The sequence below is a fragment of the Gopherus flavomarginatus genome, chromosome 9 (genome assembly GCF_025201925.1).
Source record: "Gopherus flavomarginatus isolate rGopFla2 chromosome 9, rGopFla2.mat.asm, whole genome shotgun sequence".
Classification (NCBI taxonomy): Eukaryota; Metazoa; Chordata; order Testudines; family Testudinidae; genus Gopherus; species Gopherus flavomarginatus.
The window spans coordinates 14648639-14665170 of NC_066625.1; positions in this window are offsets into that span (position 1 = coordinate 14648639).

A 16532-nucleotide genomic window follows, 5' to 3' on the forward strand; every position below is an offset into this window, starting at 1 on the left:
TGTTTCTCGGGTGTTAAGTGGACTTAAATGCACTGTATGTGCTGTATTCAAGAAAATAAAATCTAGGCACTTTCCAAGGCTGCCAGGATCAAGCCTATGTTTCATCTAAAATAGGAGAGCTCTGGCATCCTACAAATTCAAATGGTAATAGCCTGTGAAAGAGGAAAGTTAAATAGTAATGCTTGTACAAAAGACAAGCTTCATACATTTTCAATTGCCTTTATTTGCCTTCCCCCACTTCCCAGTATGCTTGGTATTTGCATTCTCTCCTCAGGAAAGACTTAAATAAGATTTGCCACACCAATCCATAATCTGATTATAATACAGTCAGTTTTATTTTTTGTATCTCTTCGTTTATTTATATGTGAACACTGAGACATGAGGAGCTGAATTTTAATGTAGTTTCACAACGAGGAGACTAAAATGGCTTAAGGTTCCAATAAGGAAAGCTTAAATCTAGCCAGGACACCCCCCAGCTCTCCATTTAGCAATATGGGAAGGACTGGGTAGTCATTCAGCCTCCTGACACCTGGTCATGACCCCCAAGTTGAGAATCCATCCACTATCTTTGTACTCTGGAGATAGGGGTCCCAATTCTAGTCTCAGGTCACACAAGTGTAATGATTTGTATGGCCTCATCCCAGTCCTTAGTGGACATCATTATTTCCTGCATCAATGTACTTGGTGCTGTACAAACGTATGTAAAAACAATCACTCAAAAGATCTCATGGTCAAAATCCCACAGATAATGCAGAAACACATGATGCCTAAACTGAAGATCCAAGCTCAAAGTGGTGCAGATTTTTTAAAATCTATTTTTGGTGGTGTATTCCTGAAACATTACCAAGGGATAGTGGTTTTAAACAGGGGTTGGAAAGAAGACAGGCAGGTCATTTAGGGCCAGGGTGCATAGCCCTCTGAAATCAACGGGAGTCTTCCCATTGACTTCAATAGATTTGTAGGAAGGAAGGAAGGAACGAAGTTAGAGAGACAGAATATGGATTTGGATAAGTGCTGATGTGGAAAAAGATGCAATGGGGGAATGAGGGAAAGATACAAAAGGAGGCATTCAGGAAGGAAGCCTGGGTAGAATGTTGAGGTGGCGGTGAGGGGGAAGTGGATGGAAATGAGGGAAGAGATGTAAGCAGAGGATTCGGGGGGTGGCGGGTAGCACAGAGCATTGAAAGAGGGGCAAGAAGCCTGAACTTAATACAGAATGTGAGAAGATACTGAAGGAACTGGAATAGGAGAGAGAGAGCAGAGCAGCAACAGGAAGAGATGATTGCGAATAGAACTGAGGAGGGTATAATGAGATATGCTGAGACCACGGAGTAGAAGGTGATAATAGTCAAGGTGAGAGATGAATAAAAGTTTTAGCAGTAGAGATGAGGGGCAGGAGGGAAAATGGGATTTTTAAAGATGCTGTAGAGCAAGAAGCAATAGGATTTGGTCAGAGCCTGGCGGTGCGTGGAAGAACAGAGGTGGGGGGCAAGAAGGAAAGAGAAAAGAATACCCCCAAAATTAAGAGAGGAAGGAGAAAAGATAAGAGGTTCTATGACTATAACAGTGAGAACAGTTATAACCTCCAGCAGGGTTTCAAACTCTTCACTTAGATAGAACTCACTAGGAAGGTTTGAACCTGTTAAGGAGCAAAGCATTAGGGGCCTGATCCAAAGCCTATTAAAGCCAGTGAGAGTTTGTCCATTGACTTCAAAAGGCTTCAAATCAGGCCCGAGTAGTCTAGCGCAGTATTTACACAGGTAACTCTTCATAACAAAGAAATGTCATTCGCTTTCCAGCCACTACAACTTTTTAAATATTGATGTGAAATTATTTCATAATTTCTAGGTTAACTGCATATATTTAAAATAAGTGGCTAATCATTATTAATTCCTCTGGCATCCACTGTGCTAATAGTAACCATTATTAACCTATTTGACAATATCGTGGATTCCTTTGGCATTAATGTGGTTGTAATATTTAAATCCATAGGAATTCAATTGTAAATTAACATTATTCAATGTACTTAACTTCATTGCATAATTCTGCAATTTGTGCAGAAGGAAATTACATGCTGACTCCCAAGACATACATTTTCAGGGCTGCATAAGACCTAATGTGAATAATTTGTATTTATAATTGCATAAACGTGTAAGCAAAATATATAAGGCAGCCATCAAAAAATTTTTAAAAGGAAATACAGCACTTCTATCTTTACTAGTGTAGCTAGTTTTATTAAAAGAAGCAACTTGCATTAATATTGCTTTACTTAAAAGCTAGCAGTCTGTTAGCAATAGTACAGTCTTAGTATATTTTACATTAGAGAGGAAACTTCAGGTGAATTGGATTTTAATTCATCATAAAGTGTCTCAAGGGACTGATCCAAAGACTCCCCTTGGCTTCAGGGAACACTGGTATCCTGGTCTTTTTGAGTCAACATAACTTATCATTAAAAGGCTTGATCCAAAGCCCATTGATGCCAATAGAAAGAATTTCATTGACTTCACTGGGACTAAGCCAGGTCTTAGAATAAGTAGAGTGACTTGTCCAAGGTCACACAATAAGCTGGGATTAGAATTTAGGTTCTCTCTTGGTCTTGTGCTCTGTTCACAAGTGGCCTAATTCAATTATTTCAGTGGGCTCTGGATCAAGACCCAGACTACTAGAAGACCTCGGAGAATGGAAAAGTGTCTATGGCAACAACATATCAACATAAAACTATATAGCTTTTAGCCGCTGCTCCAATAGTCCCATTTAATGCATCCTCCCGTCCTTCCTGGAGGACTGCCCTGACATGGGAAATTGTACCATTACCACTAGTCCCCTCAGTTGTAGAATCCCACAAGAATAAGAATCTGTCCTTTTCAGCATCTACCTACAGCCATTAAGTGAACTGGTCAGACAACACGGATTCAACATCTAAGCAAGGCACAGCTCTACTGATTCTTCATCACATTCACCCACACCATGATCATCAAGCTGGCCCTGTGCTTGGATGAAATCAGCTCATGGCTGAAGTTGAACCCAAGCTAGACTGAGTTGATGCTGCTGGGCCGAAGAGCTTGAAACCACTCTGTTGGCTGAAGATACTCTCCCCGCCCCCCACTGGTCAGTTCTGTCTGTACTCTTGGATTCCTCACTGATGCTGAGGTGTCCTAGCAGCATGCATGAGTAATGCCTTCTACCATCTCCGTTTGACTACGAGACTCCACCCCACCCTGGTGGACGAAGACGGTAGACAGTGTTACCCTGGACAGAGCGGAGCACCCTGCCTTGCTCCTGTGGTCCCACACTAGGGACTAACCTGCTCAGGACCCGCAGCTCCTTTTATCTGAGACAGCTGGCCTTTGATTGACTGTTCCCATGAGGCCTGTCTAGGAAGGCCTGGAGGACCCACCTCTGCTGCTCCTTCCTGGATCGGGATGTATTAGGACCACAGGGTCTCCACCAAGGCCACAAAGGACCTGGTACACCCTGTCACAGATGCATAGTCACATTGCTTAGTGCATTACTGGAAGGCGTTCAGATACTAGAGTGTTCAGCACAAGAACCTATATAGAACAGAATAGACTTTAAACAGAGCTTGAAAAGTATGCAGGATTAAGCTCTCTTTAATAAATAACTTTTAATTTAAGTTTGATTCAGATAGGCTTTCATACGTCTGGCTGCTCATCCAAATCATGTAACACGGTAAAACTGAGCTGAAAATTTCATGGGAACAGACTTGTTTGAGAGATTTATTTTATCTTCTCACCTCAGCCAGAATTACTGTGAGAACAAACTTGTGGCAAGAAGCCAGAAGTGTAAAAAAAACAAAAACTCTTGTCTGAACAGCTCACTGTTGAAAAGTCTTCATCTAAGTTTGGTTCTAGAAATGGGAGAACATGCCAGGAGAGATCCTGCACCCCCTCACTGAAGCACTAAACCTGAGACTTTGGGGGAGAACTCTGCTCCTGGTTGAAACTGCAACATTTCTGCTTGTGAGCCACACTCATCTGTCCTTCAGGAGAGCCAAGTCCCAATTTCTAGTTCTAACTGTCTAGCTTCTGAGCCAGCAGGGACTGAAAGTGCTGGATGCTCAGCTACTAGGCAGGATAAGCAGCACCTCTCTTTGCCTGCCAGAGCCCCTCCCTGCTAAATCAGTCTCGCCCTCCTGGTATTTGTACAATGCTCAGCACCAAGGTAGCTGACAGAATCCCAGATTTTTCCCTAGACAGAAAGGTGACAGAGGAATGGGCCCCTATACAATTTTAGGGGGGAAGATAAAGCAGAAAATACTGGGATGTAAGAAGATCTCTGCTCTAACCAAGGACTCAGAGACGTCCCTGGACAAGGGATCAATCATTAAAGAATGGCCATCTTAGAGGAAATCACAATCTAAAATATTTCTCATCCCAGTGTAACACTACTTAACATGATATAGGACTTGGCCCAAAGCCCACCAAAGTCAATGGAAAGATTTAGATTTCATTGGACTAGATACATAATACTGGATGAGCTATTTAATTGCAACAAGATTTGAACCCAATCCTGCCAGAAATTCACATACACTAGCGTATATTCAAAATTAGTGGCAGTTGAAAAGGAGACAAACAAGTAAGTGGTTGTCATATCCATCCATATATCTACAGATACTTTCACTTGCTACTATACTATTCTATTGTACCTTGGTCTGAAATACCTTGTGTTCTCCTTATCTCAGATAAGGAGATTTACAGTATACACCATCTTAATCACTCCACCTGCATCATTCAGATAAATTAACAATGAGCAGTCACTGAAGCAAAAGCAGATTTTTCTCAGATGATTTTATGCTGAAACAAAACTCTGCACTACCACAAGGAGTAGTGTTTATTAAACATTTACAGTTGGTTACTTAAAATTTAATCCATTTGTCATTCTTTTCAATAACCTTTTCATAACCTTTTAACTTTTGGTGTCCTCCTGATTTATTAGAAAATGCTGGAATGGTCCAGGTGATATATAAAATATAAAAGCATTTTTTTCCCCCTCTAGAAGTCTGGTAAACATTCAGAAAAATGAATGCTACCATTAGAACTAGTCAAAAAGAGGGGGAAACCAATTCAACAAAATATTTGTGACTTTTTCTCCTATTTTGTCCCTCATCAAAAAATTTTTAAAAATTGACTGAAAAACAGATAGGTAGTTACAATGTTCAGAATATGTTGCAACATTTTATTGTTGAAATTCAAATTTCAATAAAAACATTTAATCAAAATTTCACAATGTATTTATTTTACAAGCTCTGGTTACCATCTTGTGTTGCCTAATGTTCATATTCTCATTTTTTCCTGCAATGGATTATTCACACACTATGTAAGTAAGTTAGTGCAATATGGTTACAGCTAAATTAACACCATATTACAACAGCTTATACGCAAGAAATTCGCCAGGCAGTTCTCGATACTGTTTAACTTGTTATGCTGTTTCACCTGGGCTCAACCAATGCCTCTTGCCTAGAAAGCAGCATACACATTTTGTGTTTACGCATGAGCGAAATCACTTCTGATGTGATCATGATGTGGAGAGTTTGAAGAGGTAGCTCATCTGCAAGTGCACATGTGTGGGAAGAATGAATCTCAATCTAATCAATGTCAGTAAGTCACCAGTAGTGGAAAAAATTGTTCTCTCGCCTTCGTAGCTATTTGGTTTGTTTAATCTTGGAACTGAAGAGACCATGGATTTGGTTTTCCTGGTTAATCTTTTCTTTTTGAGGCCACAGAGGATGGGGTTCAGACAGGGGCTGGTGAGTTGTGAGAGAAAATAACCAAAGGAGATAAACACAGGTGATTGGACGTAGAGAACACTTTCTACCTGCCTCAACAAAGCCTCAAAGCAATGCTCCTTCGAATGGAAAAGTTTAAGGAACACAAAAGACTGATTCTCATCTCACACCAGTGCAACCCCGTTAACTTCGGTAGAGTTCCTCCCAATTTACATCAGTGTAAGAGAGATTAGCATGAGGCCCACAGTATGCAAAGGCAGCAACAGGCATAGAGATGAAAGTAGATGCTTCAGTCAAAGCAGCAGCAGAGAAAGGAACAGATGTAAATAAAGGTATATTTCTCATGCCTTTAAAAATAAAGGAAGGGGACATCTTTAAACATAACATTACTGACACTGTTGCTTTCAGATTTCTAGGGAAAACAGCTTGGGATAAGTGTGAGGAAAGTATGAGCAAGTCACCAGCAGTGGAGAAAATTGTCCCCAAAAACCACAAACACCCCAAACTTTGGGAGAGTTCAGCTCTAAATCTATACTTAATGGTTCAGTGAAGTCAATGAAGCTATACTGTTATTTACAGCGGCTGAGGTCTGATTTTCCTCTCACTTTCAACAGCGTACATCTTCGTGGCATTGTGGACTGTGCTTTTAAGGGCTGAGCTTCCCAGACAGTCTGGGCAAGGTGCTGTGGAGCTCTTGCTGTTGTTATGCACAGTCAGTTGAAACCAGACTCAGAATAAACCAGATCTCTTGCAAACACCTTAAGCACCAAGTGATCGGAGAACACTAAAAACTCCACTGATTTCAGTGCAGTTACTTTTGATTACCAGCGATATGAGAGAGAGGAGAATAAACCTCATTTACATAGATTTTGGCAGCATGATGGTAAATTCTAGTGTATTCAGAACTTCCATTTGTTTAAGTATGGACAGGTGGATTCCCTTTTTAATTTGATGTCAGTGATCCTCCAACAGTATAATTGTTATGATTATTTATCACTTGTATTATGGTAGTGCATAGGGGCCAGTCATAGATCAGCGACCCATTCTGCCAGTTGCTGCACAAACACATAAAGACGGTCTCTGCCCTGAAGAATTTACAATCCATATGACAAGCAACAACTCATGGATGCAATTAACAGATTGTTTCCTTGTGCTCCTCCTCAGAGTATCCCAGTTAGCATAATAAGGAACACTCACAGAGTCTCCACGTGAGAGCCTGAAGTCACAAGATGTGCCAAAGCTTTTAGCTTCTATGCATAATGGGACTGATCTTGCTCCCATTGAAGTCAGCAGGCTACATCTATTATTCAGTATAAATAAATTCTAATATACAGACTTACACCATGAGCATGTGGGACCAAAAGCAAGTTACAACATTCAGTGCTGCTCACTTCTTCCCAGATTAAAAAAACAAACAAACAGAAGGTGGCAGCAACATGTGATGTGCCAGTGGATATATTTCTCTTTATGTTTTACCAGCAAGTGAGCATATGCACAGTATGGGAATGAGGATCTGCCATTTCTCTATCCAAACTGTAGCTGCAAGTTTAGGTACAAATCTCAAAGGATTGCTCATCCAGCTACATGAAAGCAGGTGGCAGTTGTTTGTCACTCATGGGAAAAAACAAACAAGCAAGTTTAAGAGAAATATACAAACACTGTTAGTCTTTGAGGAGCCCTGTGCATTCTCACTGGATGGAATTCACACACGCACACACACACACACACACGGTTCAAGCACCACTCTGGAGCCACCTGCTGGCTGTCATGGGAATTAGCTCTGCATGTTAGTGCGTCCTCTTTGGGTAGGGCCTCGCCACTGTCACTTCTGTTCTAGGACCCACATCTTTCCACAGACAGTGGGATCCTCTTCAGCGACACTGCCTTCCGGCTGTGCCACACTCTAGGTTCCCCCCGTCCGGGAGACCTGCAATCTCTGTACAGCCACTTCCGTCAGTGGCAATTGCAGTCCATTGTCCTGGGGCCACTTCCCATGCAGCTCCAGCACCCTCTTCTGCCCTTACCTCAGGCAGGACCGGCTCTACAGTTTTCGCCGCCCCAAGCAGCGCACCGAATTGCTGCCGCGGGCGGAAGTCCGTGTGCCCTTAGGGAGGCAGGTGCATTTCCGCGGCAGCGGCAGCAATTCGGCGGCAGCTTCTATGTTTAGCTGAAGCCACCGTGGACAGCTAAATATAGAAGCTGCTGCCGAATTGCCGCCACCGCGGAAACGCACATGCCGCCTTAAGGGCACATGGACTGCCCCCGCTGTCCACGGCGGCAATTCGGTGCACTGCTGGGGGCAAAACAACAGGGACTGCCGCCCCTTGAAGATTGCCACCCCAAGCACCAGCTTGGAATGCTGGTGCCTGGAGCCGACCCTGACCTCAGGGACTCAGCCGGAAGGCCCTAGCAGCCAGCCAGAAGCTTGCTTGATTCCCTGGTCCCTGCTTTCAGCATTGCTCTGTGTAGGGTGCTTGCAGTTCTCTCAGCCCTCCTGAGACACAGTCCTTCCACCCTGGGTTCCCAGCAGAGCACTGTTCTCCTCTGCCCTGCAGCTTCCTTTTTATATGGGCCTGATTGGCTGCTCCCTTCAGCCTTTCTCTAATTGGCTGCCTCCAGCACAGCCTCCCTAGGGCTTTATTAATTCCTTAGAGCCCAGTGTGGGGCAGGTGTCCCATCACAAATGCCATAGTCTCGTACAAAATGTAGCACATGGTCAGGAATTTCTTGACACATTTTGTGTGTGGAAAATGTTGATTCACTACAAACAAAAAATTCCTGAAAAAGGGTCAATTTTGACAAATTTTCCATTTCAAACAAAACTTTGAAATTGTCAAAATGTTCTTCTTTCAATATTTTCAAAATGACGGAAAGTTTGTTTGAAATTACTTTTCCTTTTAAAATTTAAATTGGGTTAAGGGAGATGAGGAAGGAAAGCTCAAAAACAAAACATTTAAACTGACCTCATCCAACTTATTTTTTTTAGACTTTCTTTATGAGATTTCAACTTTTTGTCTCAATTCAGGTAAGGCACATTTTTCAAAACCCTGAAAATTATTGAACATTTTCTGCTCATCTCTATACAAACTGCACAAGGGCTGGAAGAATGGAGCTCATTCACCAAACTGCAGGATAGATCCACAGCATTTTGGTAGTGGCTGAGTTGGAATATGCCTTGTTTCCTCTGTCCTGCTTGTAAACAAGGTTTATATGTGAAGATGTACAACCGTGAGTTCAGTGGCCAGACCCTTGTCTCATCCTGTCTCTCTTTGGTTTCTTACACAGATCTGGCACATAACTCAGCATCACTGCACCCTAGGGTGTCCCTCTGTGCTTGTGCCCTCACAGCCCTCCACTGTGCAAAAGAAATGCCCCAGTTCCCCAGCACATGCACTGGGGCTTCCAAAGCTTCTGGGCTCACCGGTGGTTTCACCCACTGTGAGCTCTACTCTGCTCAAGATAACAAGTGGCTAGAAAGCCACAGCTCTGAATAGGATACAGTATGGAGGGTTTGTAGCTCAGGAGGTACAATGTCTCCCACAGTCCTTAGGAACACCAGGATTACTTCACAAACTGAACCATCCCACTCCATCACCTAGGATGTCCAGCCAGTTCTATGGTGTGGAAGGAACATATTCTTGATCTTATTTCCTCCTCATCCACATAGGCTATATCTAACCTATGAGCTAGCAGTGGGATTCCCAGCTCACAACGATATACTCATACTACCTTTCATCAAGCCAGCATGCTAAAAATTGTAGTGTAGCCACAGTAGCTATGCTGAGTACATATCCACAGAGTTCAGGCAGATTTGTACTCAGCACAGCTAGCTTGGGCTGCCACGCACTATTGCCTATGCTACTATTTTAGCACGCTAGTGTAACGCTGACAGACCTCAGTTGTTGGCAGGCAGGATTGAACCGTGGACCTCTGGAGCTTACTGCATGAGCCTTTACAGCATGATCTAAAAGCCAACTGGCTGTTAGCTAAGACTGCAGAGCAGACTCATTTTCTCTCTCTCTCTTTAGTGATCTTGGTGCCACTAGATGGAACAGAACACCACACCCAGAAGGTGTATGGGTTACACAAGATCAAAGTGATCTGGGAATCACACCCCAGCTTCAAGTGTAGACATACCCATAACAGAATGAGCAGCCCCTGCACTCCTCCAAGTGCAAGGACTTCATATTCTGCCCTCCCTGCAATGAAAAAGAACTAATTCACTTGTCCTTCATTACTATATACTGTATATACCCTCGTGAAAAGGCGGCAAAATTAAGATTAATACATTGCTAAGGTGACCTGGTAATTCAGTGCACATAACACGTCATCGCAGCAAATATTCCCCATCCATACAACTGCAGTACTGAAGCTAAAGATTCACTTTTTTTTTTTTTTTATTGTCTACTGCAATAGTCTGCTTTGTTCTGCTCTTTTCTCCTTTAATGACTGCAGGGACCTCAGGTGTTCTTCAACCTTTATATTCAACAAAGCACTGAGTCCACAATTGGCTCAAATTCTCTCTGTTCTGTCTGCAGCTGTGGCTGTCCAAGTGAGATGTTGTCATTTTGGACTCTTCTTTTTAAATTATTGATGGCGGAGACAGGCATGCAATATTTACTAGGTTCAGATACCCCTAGAGTGTGTAAAATTTTAATCCTGCCCCCTCTATCTACTGCACACAAAAATCAATCAGGCGGCTTAATGTTTTTTAACTTCAAACAATATCTAGGAGCTGGCATTGTTGCAGTCCTACACAGAGAGTGTCTAGCTGTACTGCTCAACTTCTTTAGGAGAAAAAGAAATGCCTTAAAACCTGTTACGCCCAGAATAAAGCACTATCTAGGGTGTGCCTAGGAAATGGAGGAGTGTGGACTTATTTCCTCTATTAAAAAATAGTTAAAGCTTGTGTGGGTTTTTGTACTCCTGATGCTCACCTTCTCATATCAGGCTAGTGCAGCTTAAAATAGCAGGGCTAAAAGTGCCATTACCCAGTATGTAATGGGAACGTAGGGAAGTGTTAGTGGACAGCCTAGTGGCTTCTCAGTATGTATGTAAAAAACAGAGAATTATAGATTGCTGCAAACATATACACACACACTTTGCCTAAGGGAACAATCTTCCCATATAAATAGCTTCTCTGTGGTTTTCAGTTGAATTACCTCCTTGGGAGGCTTTTAAACTAGACTTTTTTCCACAAGGAGCAGTCAAAACAGAGTAAAAACAACCATTTGAGCCTGCTCCTGCTCCGACTGAAGTTAATGGTATAAGTCTTGGTGGCATCAGTATCAGCAGAAACCTGCAATATAATTTTACAAAGAGGATCAACCAAGGTTAATGATTAAGGGCTTAGGTAAACCTGAAAAATGCTAAGCTCCTCGGCAACTAGAGTGTAGTATTTATATTACACATGGTGTCTTAGGGAACCTCTTCAGTTTTCAAGTCTTGGATTTGTCCTGTATAGCTTGAAAAAATCCTACTCCTCTGCTGCTTGATGCAAATACATTTCTTTGATCTATCCTTTGTAGTGTTTTCCACTCTCATCAATTATAGTAAATATGGGGGGGAGGGGAAATTATATGCCTGGGGTGGTAAATTTCCAGGATGATATTGCAAGGCAGAAGCCCAAATAGAGCAGTTACTAGGCCAGATAACGATCCTCTTACTCACACAGAATAGTACAGTAACTCCTCACTTAAAGTCATCCCAGTTAATGTTGTTTCATTGTTCTCTAATTGATCAGCAATATAACATGCTCGTTTAAAAATGCGCAATGCTCCCTTATCACGTTGTTTGGCAGCCACATGCTTTGTCCACTGCTTACAGAAAGAACAGCTTGTTGGAGCTGGCTGGTGGGGGTTTGGAACCACGGCTGGACCGGCAGTCCCCTCTCCCATCAGTTCTCCATTCCCCTAAGCACCCTGTGTGGCAATTGCCCAGCGGTTCAGCTGTCCCTACCCCAACTGCCGTGTGCTGTTCCTGCCCTCTGCCTTGGAGCTGCTCCCAGGAGCCTCCTGCTTGCTGTGCAGAGGTGGGAAAAAAGGCCTGCTAATGTCAGGGTGTCTCCCCCCCCCCCGCTTCTGTACCTTATCCTCTCCCTCCTCCCCCGTGGAGATAGGACAGGACTCAGGACAGAGGGAGCTAGCTGGCAGCAGCTGCTGTCTCAATTTACTAATGCACTTAAAAAGGCAATGTACTTAGAGTGGGGTCAGCATACTTAAAGGGGCAATGCACATCTCTCACACACAAGGTGTGTCTCTCTGTCTCTCTCTGCCATGCTGTCTCCCCTCCCTCCATTTGTGCTGCCCTGTACAGTGTGAGGCTACATTAACAACAACGTGTTAACCCTTGAGGGCTCAGCCCAGTGCTAGTTCATCATTTAGCAGTAAGGCTGTCATAACCTTAGTCCCAGATTTGGACCTTAGCGTCCAAAATATGGGGGTTAGCATGAAAACCTCCAAGCTTAGTTACCAGCTTGGACCTGATACCTGCTGCCACCACCCAAAAAATTAGAGTGTTTTGGGGCACTCTGGTCCCCCTGAAAAACCTTCCCTGGGGACCCCAAGACCCAAATCCCTTGAGTCTCACAACCAAGGGAAATAATCCTTTTTCCCTTCCCCCCCCAGGTGCTCCTGGAGAGATACACAGACACAAGCTCTGTGAATCCAAACAGAGTGACTCCCCCTCTCCGTTCCCAGTCCTGGAAACCAAAAGCACTTTCCTATTCCCCCAGAGGGAATGCAAAATCAGGCTGGCAAATCCAACACACAGATCTCCCCTGATTTCTTCCTCCCACCAATTCCCTGGTGAGTACAGACCCAATTTCCCTGAAGTAAAGAAAAACTCCAACAGGTCTTAAAAGAAAGCTTTATATAAAAAAGAAAGGAAAAATACATACAAATGGTCTCTCTGTATTAAGGTGACAAAATACAGGGTCGATTGCTTAAAAGAATATTGAATAAACAGCCTTATTCAAAAAGAATACAAATCAAAGCACTCCAGCACTTATATTCATGCAAATACCAAAGAAAAGAAACCATATAACTTACTATCTGATCTCTTTGTCCTTACACTTAGAAACAGAAGACTAGAAAGTAGAAACTACTTCTCCAAAGCTCAGAGAAAGCAGGCAGACAGAAAACAAAGACTCAGACACAAACTTCCCTCCACCCAGAGTTGAAAAAATCCGGTTTCCTGATTGGTCCTCTGGTCAGGTGCTTCAGGTGAAAGAGACATTAACCCTTAGCTATCTGTTTATGACACGCCCCCCAAATTGCAGACAGTGGGGAAGCTCACTGGCGGCGATTTCCTTCTAGAACTTGAAAATAAACAGATTAATACAACACATGCACCTTTACATATACCACTAAGTATATAACTAACAGACTTCTACATTTTAAGAACACTTTTTAACTAATGAATTCTGGGAAACTCTCTCGGGAGAGTGCATCAGCATCTTTGTTAGAAGCTCCTGTGATGTGTTGAATTTCAAAATCAAAATCTTGGAGAGCTAAATTCCAACGAAGAAGTTTCTTGTTGTTCCCCTTGGCAGTATGAAGCCACTTTAGTGCAGCATGGTCAGTTTGTAGTTGGAACCGCCGTCCCCAAACATATGGGCGTAGCTTTTCCAGGGCGTACACAATGGCATAGCATTCCTTTTCACTGACTGACCAGTGACTTTCCCTCTCAGACAGTTTCTTGCTGAGAAACACGACAGGATGGAAGTTGTGATCTGTTGCTTCCTGCATGAGCACTGCTCCTATACCACGCTCAGATGCATCCGTGGTTACTAGGAATGGCTTGTCAAAGTCCGGGGCCCTGAGTACAGGGTCAGACATGAGCGTTGCCTTAAGTTGGGTAAAGGCCTTTTGACACTCATCAGTCCACTTAACGGCATTTGGCTGGGTCTTTTTGGTCAGGTCGGTCAGTGGGGCAGCGATTTGGCTGTAGTGTGGTACAAATCGCCTGTAGTATCCGGCCAAGCCTAAGAAGGATTGGACCTGTTTCTTTGACCTTGGGACAGGCCACTTTTGGATAGCATCCACCTTGGCCTGTAGGGGGTTTATGGTTCCTCGACCCACCTGGTGCCCCAGGTAAGTCACTCTGTTTTGGCCTATTTGACACTTTTTGGCCTTAACAGTTAGTCCTGCCTGCCTGATGCGCTCAAAGACCTTTTCCAGGTGTAGCAGGTGTTCGGGCCAGGAGTCTGAAAAAATGGCCACATCATCGAGGTAGGCAACTGCAAATTCTCCCAGTCCAGCTAGTAGACCATCTACCAGCCTCTGGAAGGTGGCGGGTGCATTTCGAAGGCCGAAAGGAAGGACATTGAATTCATACACCCCCACATGGGTGACGAATGCTGACCTCTCCTTGGCAGGTTCATCTAGCGGTACTTGCCAGTACCCCTTGGTTAAGTCTATTGTAGAGATGAACTGGGCACGTCCCAACTTTTCCAATAGCTCATCGGTGCGTGGCATTGGATAGTTGTCCGGACGAGTTACCGCATTTAGCTTACGGTAGTCCACGCAAAAGCGTATTTCCCCATCTGGTTTGGGTACCAGAACCACTGGAGATGCCCATGCACTGGTAGATGAGCGGATTATACCCATCTGTAGCATGTTCTGGATCTCCCGTTCTATAGCAGCTTGGGCATGAGGAGACACCCGGTAGGGTGGGGTTCTGATTGGGTGAGCATTACCTGTATCAATGGAGTGGTATGCCCGTTCAGTCCGTCCTGGGGTGGCTGAGAACAATGGGGCGAAGCTAGTGCACAGCTCCTTGATTTGTCGCCGCTGCAGACGTTCCAGGGTGGTTGAGAGGTTCACCTCTTCCACGCCACCGTCTTTTTTCCCGTCGTAGTAGACACCGTCAGGCCACTCAGCATCATCTCCCTGGACTGTAAACTGACAAACCTGTAAGTCTCTGGAATAGAAAGGCTTGAGCGAATTAACATGGTACACTTTAGGCTTTAGTGAGGAATTGGGAAATGCTATGAGGTAGTTTACAGCTCCCAGGCGCTCTTGGACCGTGAATGGCCCTTCCCATGATGCTTCCATCTTATGGGCCTGTTGCGCCTTCAAGACCATAACCTGGTCTCCTACCTTGAAGGAACGTTCTCTGGCATGTCTGTCATACCAGGCCTTTTGCTCTTCCTGAGCATCCTTTAGGTTCTCTCTAGCAAGGGCTAAAGAGAGTTGGAGGGTGCTTTGTAGGTTGCTTACAAAGTCCAGAATGTTAGTTCCTGGAGAAGGCGTAAACCCCTCCCATTGCTGCTTCACCAACTGTAATGGCCCCTTAACCTCGTGACCATACACAAGTTCAAATGGTGAAAACCCTAAACTGGGATGTGGTACAGCCCTGTAGGCAAACAGCAACTGCTGCAACACTAGGTCCCAATTATTGGAGAATTCGTTGATGAATTTTCGTATCATGGCCCCCAAAGTTCCATTGAACCTTTCCACCAGGCCATTGGTTTGATGGTGGTACGGGGTGGCAACCAAGTGATTCACCCCATGAGTTTCCCACAGTTTTTCCATGGTCCCTGCCAGGAAATTAGACCCTGAATCTGTAAGGATGTCGGAGGGCCAACCTACCCTGGCAAAGATGTCTGTTAAGGCCAGGCACACAGTGTTAGCCCTGGTGTTGCCTAGAGCTACTGCTTCCGGCCATCGGGTAGCAAAGTCCACTAAAGTCAGTCCATTTGTGCTGCCCTGTACAGTGTGAGGCTACATTAACAACAACGTGTTAACCCTTGAGGGCTCAGCCCAGTGCTAGTTCATCATTTAGCAGTAAGGCATTCCCTGGGACATATTTCACCCTCTTCCATACTCTGACTCACCACCTCAACCAAGCTTCACCATCATCATTGCTGTGCACAGCATTAAATTATATACAAGTCTTTTGTCTGGTGAAAAAAATTCCCTGGAATCTAACTCCCCACCCCCCACCCCATTTGCATTAATTCTTATGGGGAAATTAGATTGACTTAACATTGCTTTGCTTAAAGTAGCATTTTTCAGGAACATAACTACAATGTTAAGCGAGGAGTTACTGTACTTTATTCCACATTAAGTCCTTCTGACTTCAGTGAAGTACTCATGGTATAAGGTACTAATCAGTACGGGTAAGGAGATGGCAATCTGGCTCCATAGAAGGGAGGGGTATTCACAGGGTATGTCTACACTGACAGTAAACATCCATGGCTCGTGCATGCCAGCTGACTTGAGCTCACAAGGCTTAGGCTGCAGGGTTGTAAAACGATGGTGTCATCGATGGCACCCCGCAAGTGGGGAGGTTCCCCGAGTCCAGGGTTCAGCCCAAGCTCAAATATCTATACAGCAATTTTACAGTTCTGCAGCCCAAGTCTTCTGAGCCCCAGTCACCTGACACAGATCAGCTGCAGGTGTTTAATTGCAACGTAGACATCCTCTCAGTATACTGTAATCTCAACAATGGGATTGGGCTATATGTCTAACTGTAGGTCTCCCTAGCAGACAGCATTGGTTTGCAGTGATAGAAAATTTTGGGGTAGAAAAACTATCCCTATTGGGCCCTACTGTCTTGATTCTAAATTGCAATCTGCAAGTATGGATTCTTTACAGCCATAAAGTGCACTGGCTCCAAAGGAACTCTCCACTGACCTGAGGTCCATGCTAGCAAATCATATTGTAATTCCTACTTGCGTACAAATGTTTAAGATACATGCAAACCCTCATTTTTAACACATTAACTGTCTGGGATGTAGCAAGGAGTTCATTCCATGCTTATCTATTATGGGATTTCTTGC